The sequence below is a fragment of the Canis lupus genome, chromosome 21 (genome assembly GCF_003254725.2).
Source record: "Canis lupus dingo isolate Sandy chromosome 21, ASM325472v2, whole genome shotgun sequence".
In the NCBI taxonomy this organism is placed as follows: Eukaryota; Metazoa; Chordata; class Mammalia; order Carnivora; family Canidae; genus Canis; species Canis lupus.
In genome coordinates, this window is record NC_064263.1 from 21,408,656 (window position 1) to 21,422,209 (window position 13,554).

Sequence of the window (13,554 nt, forward strand, 5' to 3'; positions counted from 1 at the left end):
GCTGAAGTCATGACTAGTAAAGAGAAACCAGGATTTGATACAGGTCTATGGGACTCCCACAAATCCCTTTCACTACACTCAACTGCCACTTGTTCCCACACCACCTTGCCTTCCTAGGTTACTTCTCCATCAAGAACCAGCTTTAGTTTCACTCTCTCTGCAAAAGCCCTTCCACCCCAGACAACAAAGATATTTTTATTGATTCAACTTTCATGGCAGTAATCACCCACATTAGCTATTTGGCAGGGCCTACCTCACATGGTAGTTTATTGTGTCATGAATATAACCTATTTCCTTCTCCATGAGACTGAGAAGGAGAGGGACCTTCCTCTAACTGTTTCTGTCCTGGTGCTGTAGTTGTGTCAAGATACAGTGATTGCAGAGTACTGGCTGGCTTGGTCAGTAGAATATGTGACTCTTGATCTTGGGGTTGTGAGTTTGATCCACACGTTGGGTGAAGAGGTAACTTAAAAATAAATTCTTAAAAGATACAGTAATTGCAAGATCATAATATTTGGTCTTTTGTGGGACTCCTCCACTGGGAGTATCTGCAGAAGGGGAACACGAATAGGCCCATGTAGAGTTGAAAACTTGAACTAATGGAGCTTTCCTCAGGCTTGGGTTTGTTGTAATAATTACAGATAAGCCTCTAGGTGTCAGTAGAAAGCCCAGTTTTAAGAATGTGAGAGTCAAATGAAATCAAAATCTCAGGCTAGAAGTTTTTCTCCTCAAAACCATCAAACTAAAGGTAGAATTTCCTCTCCAACATAACAACACCGTAGCAATTCCTCCCAGCCTAGGGGTTGGTAAAGAGGCAGCCTCTTCCATGTTTGGACAGCTTTATTGGAAGGCTGAATTTTTTTTTTTTTTAAGGCTGATCTTGGTTTTATGTGAAACTCTGCCTCCTGGTAGCTTCCACCTACTGTCCAAGGAAATTAAGTGGCAACAGCCCATGCATTGCATCTGGGACTGGGCATGTGGAAGGCTTGTTATAGCCAAGTCAAGTCTTCCACAAAGTTGGTTATTCTAGGATGTTACTGGCACCAGTGGAAGCCCTGCTACTCTGGGCTATACTGCCTGTCAACCTCTCCCTTCTGGCCTAAGCATTGTCCACCCTCAGAACATCAGGGAAGGAGGCAAGTATGCAACACACCTCTGACAGGGTGCTGTCCTCTCAGACCCAAAGATGGAGAGGGTGGCTCTTTCCAGGACAGTCCAAAGACCTGGAGAGACAGAAAAGCGCCTTTTTAAATCTGTTTGTCCCAAGGTCTCTAGTAGCCTGGTCTTTGCTTAGTCAAACCTGCTCTCTCCTCAAAAAATAGAGGTTGCCACCATACTCTCTGGTTCCAGTGTTCTTTAGAAATATATAGAACAAACTCAGTGTCTCTTCCTCTAGAGATCTGAAGACCGAGACTAGGCCAGCCAGCCAGCCAGCCAGCATATCTTTACTGGGAGCCTACTGTGTGCCAGGTACTGAGTCTCCTGGTAGGCAACTAATAAGTGGCAAAAGGTGTTATTAATAACCTGATGATAACTCAGTCACAAGTAAATCCACTTTTATATGGTGGGTTTTTGAAATGGGGATGGAGAAATAAGAGAACTGGCATTTACTGAATATGAACTGCCTATCATGCAAGGTGTTAGGTGCTTGTTTTACATGTTTTATATTGTTGTAGACTTCCCACTATCTTTTGAAGTGTACATTTTGGAAATGTAGATTTCCATTTTTAAAATGAGGAAGCTAAGGCTTAGATAGTTTAAGAAACCGGAGTGAGGAACTGCAACTAGTAAGTGATGGAGCTGGAGTGTGGATACAGAACTCCTCAGCTACAAAACCACCACAGTGGGCCTCACATGGGAATCCCTAAGACAGACGAAGCAACATCATGGTCCCTTCATGTCATGTGTCTGAAATGAATACTTTTATCTTATTTTATTTTTTTAAGGTAATCTCTATACCCAATATGGGGCTCAAACTCATGACCCCAAGATCAAGAGTCACATGCTGTAGGGACTGAGGCAGCCAGGTGACCCTGAACACTGTTTTATTTTTCTAAGATTTTCTTATTTGTTTATGGAGAGAGAACTTGCACACATGCACAAGCAGAAGGAGCAGGAAACGGAGAGAGAAACTTTTTTTTTTTTTTTTTAAGATTTTATTTATTTGTTCATGAGAGACAGAGAGAGGCAGAGACACAGGCAGAGGGAGAAGCAGGCTCCACACAGGGAGCCCGATGAGGGACTGATCCTGGGTCTCCAGGGTCACACCCTGGGCTGAAGACAGCACTAAACCGCTGAGCTACCTGGGCTTCCTGGAGAGAGATTCTTAAGCAGACTCTGCACTGAGTGCACCTGACCTGGGGCGCGATCTCATGACCCTGAGATCATGACCTGAGCTGAAATCAAGAGTCAAAGGCTTCCCAACCAGGCACTCCCCAAACACTTTTTTTTTATCATTATTTTTTGAACACTCTTACATTAGATATTCTTTTTAAGCTTTCAAACCTAAACCCCTCATTTTCTCTGTTGTATTTTTTAAGTTTTCTAAGTGACTGCTTTTTTGTTTTCTAAAAAAGTCAAATTCCTGTCAATACTTCTCCATTATAAACTTGGATGCATGACAAATCATTTGAAAATCAATAGCACTAATTTGGATATTCATCAGTTTTATTCTCTAGAATTAGTTCTTTGGTTATACTTACTTTAATCGGTAAATTGCTAGGATAGTATCAAAGAAAATTTTCAAGAGGATAAAGATTATCCCAAATCTCATATCCTATTACAATTACTTCCATTCTAATTCATACCTATGTGTATATGTATATTTCAGTTGTAAATCCTTAATAAATGTAGGCTATTATTGTAATTCCAAATACCTTATATTTTGATTTTTTTTCATTCAGTCTTATTTAAGGATCATTCACCCGTGTTTCTTTTTTTTTTATGATTTATTTATTTATGATAGACATAGAGAGAGAGAGAGAGAGAGAGAGAGAGAGAGAGGTAGAGACACAGGAGGAGGGAGAAGCAGGCTCCATGCCCGGAGCCTGATGTGGGACTCGATCCCGGGACTCCAGGATCACGCCCTGGGCCAAAGGCAGGCGCTAAACTGCTGAGCCACCAAGGGATCCCCTCACCCGTGTTTCTATGCAGCTTTCCTAATAGTTCCATTTCATAGCTGTCAAATAGGCTATAAAATTTCATTATGTATTAAGGCCTTTAGAAATGATGTTCAGGGATTACTGACAAGAAATGCTCTCTAATTCACGATTTAAGCAATCCGCTTAAGCATGGCTTTACCTTTTTTTGTTGTATTCTTTCAATGTGCTATAACCTCAAGAGGACAGAAATATCTTTGTAGTCAGTAGGACATTTTCTTTTTGGTTTTAGAGGTTTTTGGTCAAAATTTGCAATATTGGTATCATGGGGTAGTAAATAAATTTAATTGGTGTTTGTTTCTTCTCAAGTCCTTAGTGTCCTGAGCCATGCCCCTGCTGACTGAAGCCCTAATTTGAAACTCCTGAAAACCTATTTAGGCTTCCTTGAGCCAGTTAACTCTTCAGGGCTTTGCTTTGCGGAACAGATTATTCTTGGGAACTGCTGCTTCTTCTTTCAATGCCTGCTATTTCTGGCAGCAAGCCAAGCAATGGAGACTACTGTTTGTTCATTTGGTTTTGATTTGTGTGTGAGTGTATGCGTGTGTGTGTGTGCGTGCATGCACATGAGAGCAATCTTCATTGTGTCTTCCTCCAATCCCCTTTCCTCTTCTTCAGCTAATGTGTTGTCAGAGCTGTCACAAGAGTGACACTGGGATATGATCAAAACTAGAGTCTTTTTGCAGTCTGTACTGCAGGGTTCTGATTACCACTAAGGTTTCGACTTGGCAGTGTTCCTAGACCCAGGATGGATGGAGGAGTTATCGTGGGCCACTCTTCTGATAGTCCCAGCTGTCTACAAAGCCTAGTTATGGTTCTTGACCTGAAGATGAATTTTCCCTTGACTTTAGGTAGGAGTTTAGACAGAAGATAAAACACAAGATATGTTCATACAAACAAGTACATTAAAATAGAAGAAATATTAAGAAATTGCAAACAAATGATAATATGTTTTATCTTAAAACCAGTGGAATTCTTTTCTGGTTGATTCATGCTGAACACTTCAGCCAGATGGAATTTCAGTAGGCTGTTGATATTTATGGATTTAACATTCAAGGTTTATTGTCCCTTGGTAAAAGGGAGTCGTGTATCATTTTGCTGAGATCCAAATTTGCATCCTGTGCACTTGGATATGGACATGAAAAAGCACATCATTTAGTTGGTATGCAAACCTAGCTGATAGTCTATCTTTCACATCACATGATGGCTTTGTAGTTACCTACTCAGTATTATGCATACATTCTGTGGAAGAATATGAATGATACAGTGGTTTATGACTATTTGGGGATTCTTAAAGTTTTTGGATATATCCCTGAAAACTGTCAAGGTCCATCATTCTACAATTATACTGTTATTTCCTGCCTCTATGTCTGTTTTTTTCTCTTATAGTCTGCCTATCCTTCCTCCAAAGATAACTATTAAAATTAGGTCTAACAAATGTATTGCCACTCTCAATGAAGTGTTTCCTGGTTACTTTTCCACTTATATAATCTCTCCCTCTTTTGATCTTAGAATTTTATTTGTACCAAAGAAAATGTACAAAAGATATTTTTAAAATAAATAAAATGTTTTATGACCTTGTATATAATGATCTGTGTACTTCATTGTATTAATACCTCTGAGACTATATCATCTTTAGGATACATCTAAGTCTTCTTAGTCTGAGAAGCCTTCCCCCAGCAACTGCCCTACTTCCATAAAGCCTAGGACATTGCACTCCTCATGACAAAGACCAGTAGACATTTGTTGGGTTGAACTAGGGTAAAGGCTGTTTGTTGTAGACTTTCTATTGTAGCAAAGCAAACAGACATCTTTTGGCTGACAGTTTTTGCTAGATGTTGCTAGTACTTTTGATAGTGACCTAATAAATAAAACCAGATTGCTATGTTCTTTCAATAACCTAACCTGGGGTAATATGTGAGCTCAACAGCTGCTCTAATATTAATGTTTAATATCCTTTTCATCTTCTAATTTGACAGTTTTCTACCTGGTCCTGCTCTATCTCAAATCTAATCACTATTCATGCCTTTACAGTGACCTCCTTTTTATTCCCTTTCTCATTACATCATGTTGAAATCTCAGAAAAATAGAACACATGCTCTAAAGATCCAGGTCCAAATGAAGAGTTGATTTAAATAGTTTTTCTCCTATTCAATTTCCCAATTTAGCATCTCTGTCTTAGCGCAGATTTTCTAGATTATAGAGCCTGGGGTCAATATTAAAGTGCTGATTCTTTTGTGTGTGTGAGAGAGGAGTAAGTATAAGCTCAGGAAGGTAACAATGAAAAAAGTCAAGCAGTGCAATATGATGTGTTAACATGATGGCACTACTCCCGACAAGTCATGATGAGAAGTAGCAGGTGACTTAGGTTCATTCCTTGAGCCACAGAGGTTCTCTGTCATGGCCATAGGGAGGAATCCCAACCTTGAAATAGTGTGCAGAAGGAGTGAGAGCTAGAGAGATCACAGAGGAAGAGGGAGAAGCAGAAACTACGCTAAGCAGGGATCCCAATGCAGGGCTCAATCCTAGGAACTGGAGATCATGACCTGAGCCAAAAGCAGACACTCAACCAACTGAGCCACCCAGGCATCACTTCTGTATAACTTCTGTGGTGCATTATCTGGTCCATTGACATCAGCTGCAAAAGCAAGATTTCATGACCTGTGGTATGGTGTTTCCTCTTATCTGAGAGTGGGGAGAAACCAGTGTAGATGGGAGGGTGTGCAGGTCATGCAGATCTGGGGCTTCTTTTCTGACTCTGGGGAACTCAGCAGAGGCAACAGTCCAGCAGGGGAATGGTGCCTCTGGAAAGAAGGAAGTAGTGGAGGGGAGTAAAGTTGTGTGCCATTCACTGTCCACTTCTTCCTTCTCCCGTCTCTTAAAATGAGTCATTCTTTGTGGTTCCATTTTCAGCCTTCTTGTATTTTCACACTCTACACTTAACTGTCTTCTATGCACTGATAATCACCAAATTGATATCTGCAGCCAGGATCTTTCTGCTCCAGATCTATGTATACAATGACTCACCTGTCTCTACCTGGGTGTTCCACGCAGGACGTCAAACTTAAGAGTCCTAAAATTGAGTTTATCCTTTATCCTCTCCTCCAATCCCCACCAAACCTGCTTTTCTTCCTATAAATATCACCAAACCAAGAACCTAAGAGTTCTTGGAAGGAAAGATTCCTTTCTTTTCTTCAGATTTCATATCCAACGAGCTCCTATTGATCCTCTCAGATCCAGACCTCTTCGCTGTTTCCACTGCCATTGTTTTATTTCAGAACTGTAATTGCCTCCTAAATCTTCTCTCTGCCTTTGACCTTGCCTCCTTCCAATCCATTTTCCAAACTAAACCTGCAGTTATAATTTTAATGGGCAACTCACCATGATCAAAAAGGGCTTAGATAGTTCAGTGGTAAAAGAAGAGTTCAATGGTAAAAGTATCTGTTTACATAATTTATGGCATCAATGTAAAATATATGTATTGACCAATGACATCAAGGAGAAAAATCATAGGATCATCTTAACAGAGTGCTAAAAAATTTTATAAAAATCAACATACATTTTTGATTTAAGAAAATCTTAATTAACATGTTAATATTAAGGAATAGTGCTCTCAAACCAACTGCTAATATTATACTTAGCAATAAAACATTAGGAGCCTTTCCATTAAAGTTAATAATTTGACTATCATTAGCATTATTTAAGAATATTCTGGAAGTGCCTATCAATGCAATAATGAGAAAAAGAGATGAGGGAGGTATAAATATTTGATAGGAACAGACAATTATTATTTGAAGATTGTATGGTTGCTTGAAAAACTGTTAGAACTAACAAGAGAATTCAGAAAGTTTGGCAATTATGACAAATATTTAAAAATTAATATATATCAGCAATCATTAGCTAAGAAAGAAAATGGAATGAAGAACCCGTATATCATGGAAATAAAAAAAAAAATCAAAGCACCTAGTAATAAATTTAATGATAAATGTGTGTATCTACAAACTTTACCACAGAATCTAAAAGGTGGGATCCCTGGGTGGCACAGCGGTTTCGCGCAGCGGTTTGGCACCTGCCTTTGGCCAAGGGCGCGATCCTGGAGACCCAGGATCGAATCCCACGTCAGGCTCCCGGTGCATGGAGCCTGCTTCTCCCTCTGCCTGTGTCTCTGCCTCTCTCTCTCTCTCTCTCTCTCTCTCTGTGTGTGTGTGACTATCATAAATAAATTTTTTTAAAAAAAGGAATCTAAAAGGAAGTTTGAATAAAAGTAGAGACATTTTACATTATTGTTAGAAGATTTAATATTGTAAAGATATTGATTTTCCTCAGACTGAGCCTATAAATTTAACAAAACCTCAATAAAAATACCCGGAATTTTTTATTTTAGAATGTGAAAGAAATCTATTTAAAAGTTTATTTGGGGGCAGCCCAGGTGGCTCAGCGGTTTAGCACCACCTTCAGCCCAGGGTGTAATCCTGGAGTCCCGGGATCGAGTCCCACGTCAGGCTCCCTACATGGAGCCTGCTTCTCCCTCTGCCTGTGTCTCTGCCTCTCTCTCTCTCTGTCTCTCATGAATAAATAAAATCTTAAAAAAAAAAAAAAGTTTATTTTGCAAAACTTTTGTACTGGTTTTCAGTGACTCAGAATGCTCTACTGCCTTTTCTGTAAGAAAGGATTGAAGTGCACCTCTGCTCTGTACCTTTCCTCCCTCAGAAGTCCGGCCAGTGTGTTTGTGTGACTCCCCAATTCCCAGAATCATGTGAGATGGACTTACCGGCTGTAAATCCCAGGGGTAACTCTTGAGTCATGATGCAAACTTCAGGTGTCCTGTGTAAGATGCAAAGTAAATGTTTTGAACAAAAACAAAAGAGAGGGGGATCCCTGGGTGGCGCAGCGGTTTGGCGCCTGCCTTTGGCCCAGGGCGCGATCCTGGAGACTCGGGATCGAATCCCACGTCGGGCTCCCGGTGCATGGAGCCTGCTTCTCCCTCTGCCTGTGTCTCTGCCTCTTTCTCTCTCTCTGTGACTATCATAAATAAATAAAAATTTAAAAAAAGAGAGAAAGAATAAAAGAAAAAAGTAAGAAAGTCAAACACATCTTTAGGAAGCATAGTACCAAAAAAGCATTTTCCTTCCAGATAGTAAGATGAACTAGCAAGATACAATAATTAAATCATTACTAAGTAAAAAGCACAGTTCAGAAATATATCTAAGAACACAGAAGAATTTAGTACATAAAAAAGCCCGTGCCTCTATCAGTGGGGAGTGTTAATATAACCGTATCACCACGAAAAACGAACCCAAACTCACACAGCACACAAAGATAAATTCCAGATAGATTAAGAATTGTAATGTAAGAAGAAGAAAATACAGGTGAATATCAATAAAACTTTGGAATAAGGAATGACTTTATAAACATGAAACTAAGAACTATCAAGGACGTAATTGTAGTTGTATAAAAAGGTGAATCTTTTATACCGCAAAATTCGTCATAAGCTAAATTAAAAGACAAATTATATTGCAGGAAATACCCTTAACCAAAGGCTCATATCCTTAATATTCAAAGACCCTCTAAATGTGCACCCATTTCAAAAGATATAGAAGAGGAGAAACTGAGTCGCTCAGTGATTTAAGTGTTGGACTTTTAATTTCAGCTCAGGTTATGATCTCATGTCACGGTTTCAGGGTCATGTGATCAAGCCCCATCTCCACCTCCATGCTCAGTGGGGAATCTGCTTCTCTCCCCCTCTCTCTCCCTCTCCCTCCGCACCTCCCCCTGCTTGCATATGTGTGTGTGTGTGCGCATGCGCATGCACTCTCTCAAATAAATAAATATTTTTTAAAAGGATGTAGAAGAATAGGAACAAAAAATATTTAAGGAAAGATATTTAAAATGAGAAAGAATAATGGAAATGCAGCCAGTAGGAGGAAAGTTATTAGGTGGACAACCTAGCACTAGAATTCTGATAGGGAGGGACTTAGAATAGCTTAGAATAGCTTTGCAGTTTGGAATAAAGCAAAAGGAGCTTTGAACTGCCTTGTGCAAAAGGGAATGGGAAGTGGAAATGAGTGCTTTGGAGTCTACAGTTAGAAGAGATTGAATTTGAAAAATGAAAACGATAGAGAGGGAGGGAAGCCTGCAGCTAATGCTGGTATAGCTCCAGGTGGGGAGACAGCCAACAATTAGAATGACTAATGACTCTTAGAACTCCTCCTCTTGGGCAGCCCAGGTGGCTGGGTTTAGTGCAGCCTTCAGCCCAGGGCCTGATCCTGGAGACCTGGGGTCGAGTCCCATGAGCCTGTGTCTCTGCCTCTCTCTCTCTCTCTCTCTCTGTCTCTCATGAATAAATAATTAAAATCTTAAAAAAATAAAAAAAGAACTCCTCCTCTCTGAAACTCAGTTTCAAGTTGTTCTCCAGGTTGTGCTTCAATGTAAGCCATCCTCTGTCGCCTTCAAATCTTAAGTCTTTACTAATACACCACTTTGTTTGGGCCACATTTGGGGGAAAAAGTCGGGGAAATGTAGAAGGGACAATGTGCCCAGGAGGTGAAATAAGGGGTAGAGATCAAGGCAAAAAAAAAAAAAAATCCAGCTAGAGGTGATTAAAGGGAGCACACCCATACCTCCATCTCCAAAATCCCCCCAGAACTCTCCAAGATATTGGTAGGGACTTGGGTTTCATGCCATTCATAGGATAAGGGTTTCAGTAGAATTCTTTTATATCTCAAAAGTTAGGGGACTCCAGAAGATTGGAGGACCCTGTAAAGAACCTGGAGGATAGGGGTGAGGAAATACACAAAAAAACTGCTTAGACAGATACACAGCACATAGAAGTTAGCTATGATGCTAAGATTATGAGCAATATTTATTTTCCTCTGTTGCTCATCTATATTCAATTCCTCCGAATGAATCTATATTACTTGTGTAATTTTTAGAAATAAAAATGTGGGCAGCCCTGTGGCTCAGTGGTTTAGCGCCGCCCCCCTGCAGACCCGGGATCAAGTCCCACATCGGGCTCCCTGCATGGAGCCTGCTTCTCTCTCTCTCTCTCTCTCTCTCTCATGAATGAATAGGTAAAATCTTTAAAAAAAAAAAAAAAAAAAAAAAGAGAGACAGAGAGAGGAAAAGAAAAGAAATAAAAATGTGCTGAGGGGATAGGTAAATCCAGAGAAGTAGAAAACTGATTGGTGGTTGCCGGGCTGAGGAGAGTTGGGGAAATCAGGAGTGCCCGCTTAACGGATATGGGTTTCCTTTTGGAGCGATGAAAATGTTCTAGAGCTAGACAGAGTGGTTGCATAACATTGTGAATGTGCCATATGCCACTGTATTGTCCACTTTAAAATGATTAATTTTATGTTATGTGAATTTGACATCAATAGAGAAAAGTGAAAAAAAATTCACTGAGGAAAAAATATACAACATAAATTAGATTATGTCATTCCTCTGCCTAAAGTCCCTCAGGGACACCCTAACTCTTTAGTACGGCAGTCCAAATTCTTCATGCCCTGCCCCTGCCCCTGCTCCACCACAGTCAGCCCTCCCTATAAACCTTACTCTCCAGCCATACAAAACCATGTGCTGTGCTCTGAAAGGGCCTATTCTTTCTTCCCTCATGGCTTTGTATGGGTTTTCTTTTCCTGGAATGTCCTTCCTCTACTTACTTTCCACTCATCCTCCAAAACTCAACATTTCCTTTGAAAAGTTTTCCCTGATTCCATAGTCAGGGGTGCCTCTTCCCTGCACCCTGAGAATCTTTGGGTTATTTCCCTATTTTATTGGTGTAGGAGATTGTGAACCCTTGGAGGACAGGGCCTAGTTCTTTCCCCTCTTTAACCTCAGAACCTGGCCTAGGACAGAATCCATAATAAATGTGAAATGAGTAAGAATGGACTTGGAGTCATTGAAAGTGACCACCTTTATCCTGGGCATGAAATTGAAAATAATTCAGAGGTGGTTAGCTGGCTTACTGTGACATTTGTCACAGAAGAATAGATCTTTTCTTTTTTTCTTAACTTTTTATGAATTATTTAGGAATTGAAACATAGATAAAAATTCCAAGTAAAAATGTCAGTTAAAGTAACAAAATGGCCCCACATAGGGCTTAGAAGTTTGTAGAATACTGATGGTCTCAGGAAAACAAAACTCAATTATTCATAAAAAGCTCAAATAAAATACAATAAAAGTTCCGGTACTTTTGCAAAAACAAAAACAAGAAAAACCCTTGATGGGTAGTAGATAAAAGATTTTTTTTTTCTGTTACCTAAGACAGTATTGCTATCTTAGGATGTTTGTTAAAAAAATACCTAAGTCTTAGAGGGCACCCTAGGGTGGCACAGTTGGTTAAGCATACAAGTCTTTGTTGCTGTTCATGATCTCAGAGTTGTGAAATCGAACCCTGTGTTGGCTCCACACTGAGCATGGAGTCTGCTTGAGATTCTCTCTTCCTCTCCCTCCACCTCTCTTGCTGGTTCTCTCTCTCTCTCTCTCTCTCTCTCAAACAAATCTTTAAAAAAAAATACCTGAGCCTTACATAATTTTAAGTGACCCTAAACTCCTAATGAAATAATGGATTGAGGCAAAAACCATCAATGACTGCTCACACTATAAGGTGGAAGGTTGATGAGGAATTTCATAATGTATGTATCAGGTTGGCATCCCTGAACTCAATGTTCAATCTTAGCATTATTAAAAATGTGACAGCCAGACACTGATTGCCTCCTGATAAAATGCAGTAGGAAGTACATATCACCGCTTAAGAAAAAGTCTTGCCAAAAGAGTTGAACCTGAACATAATGTCTCTAATCACCAGTTTGTAAGAAATATAAAGGATAGAGAACCCTGTTAAATGACAGCATCAAGACGTAAGTAATCAAATCAAGAAGATGGAAAATTCTATAAGACAAATACCTCAGTTTCTGCAATATGTAAGTCATATGAAGGAAAAGGTAGGGAGAAATTATAGATTCAAGGAGAAAAATATTTAAGAGACATGAATTTGAATATCCACAGAAAGATATTTTTGAGACAATCTAGGAAAATTTACATGAACTAGGTATTGATAATATTAAAGAATGTTAACTTTTTGTGTGAAAAAGATATATTTCACATCATTATGTTTTTTTAAAAGTTTTTATTTTTAGATTTGAAGTATTTATGGTGAGATGATATGATGTCTTGAATTGGCATTAAAAGGCTTCCTAAAAAGTAAAAAGTATGTGTTGGGGGTAGATGAAACAATGACTCACTTCTCAGAATCTATTTTCTCATCTGTAAACCGGAATAATATTACCTACTTTGGAAATTTGGAGGAACAAGTAAGATGATATATAAAGTACCCAGCACTTGTCCAGCTCAGAATAAACCCTTTATAAGTGTTAACTATTTTGTATTAATCCAGTTATTTCCTTTATTGTTTTCTAAAAAACAAAATCATACCAAAGCTGATGAAGTAAAAAATGAAACTCCCCTAATTTCATTCTCTAGAGGACGGAACTACCATTAACAGTTTCTTGTTGGTATCTTTCCAGACTTTTTCTTTATATCTGTAAATATATAAAAGTACATACCTCCATATACATATGGTGTGGATTTTTAAAACAAAAATGGAATCATATGTTACATATTATTCTGCAATTAACTTCTTCCACATTGCAATATACAGCGTGTCTCTTTTTGTCAGTTCATATGGCTCTGTACATGTGATTCAATAAGTAATACCATTCATATGCCTTTGCTCCCAGGCATGAGCATTCCTGTGAACTAGAATCTACAGCAGAATTGTTAGGTCAAGGATAATAATTGTGTATCCATCCTGATCACACACAAAATAGTCCTACTGTCCCTCCACAAGTTATTGACTTATTTTCACATTAAGACCTATCATCCAGGGGCACCTGGGTGGCTCAGTGGTTGAGTGTCTGCCTTAGGCTCAGGTCATGATCCTGAGGTCCTGGGATCAAGTCCTGCATCGGGCTCCCTGCGGGGAGCCTGCTTCTCCCTCTCCCATTTCTGTCTCTGTGTGTCTCTCATGAATATAAAATAAAATAAATAAAATTAAAAAAATTAAAAAGATCTATTTTCTAAACATTTCTAGGTTGTATGCTGAGAGATACAGTCCTTTCTGGTACCACTTATTTCTCAACAGGCACTGGAAATGTTTGAGAGAATAAATGTGTTTGATTAGCAAAAACCAGCCTCATGGAAAATAGTTGGGCTCCATTCTGCTATTTGTTCCTGTTAGAGGATAATGCGCCCCATGCTGTTTTCAAGGCTGAATGTAGTGGTGGATTGGATAAAATAAATGGGAGTCCTATTTTTCTTTGTGAAAAGCCAGTGAAGATTATGTGAAGCAGGAGCCTGAAAGAAAGCAGGGAATAAAAGCTCCTCTCAAAAGAGGTCCCAG

At 39.3% G+C, this 13,554-nt stretch overlaps 1 long non-coding RNA gene across 1 annotated transcript in view; it reads left to right on the top strand.

Annotated features, from left to right (window-relative positions):
* LOC112642132 (uncharacterized) overlaps positions 1-13,554 on the top strand; it is a 226,159-nt gene that overhangs the window by 12,346 nt on the left and 200,259 nt on the right. The window lies entirely within an intron of this gene.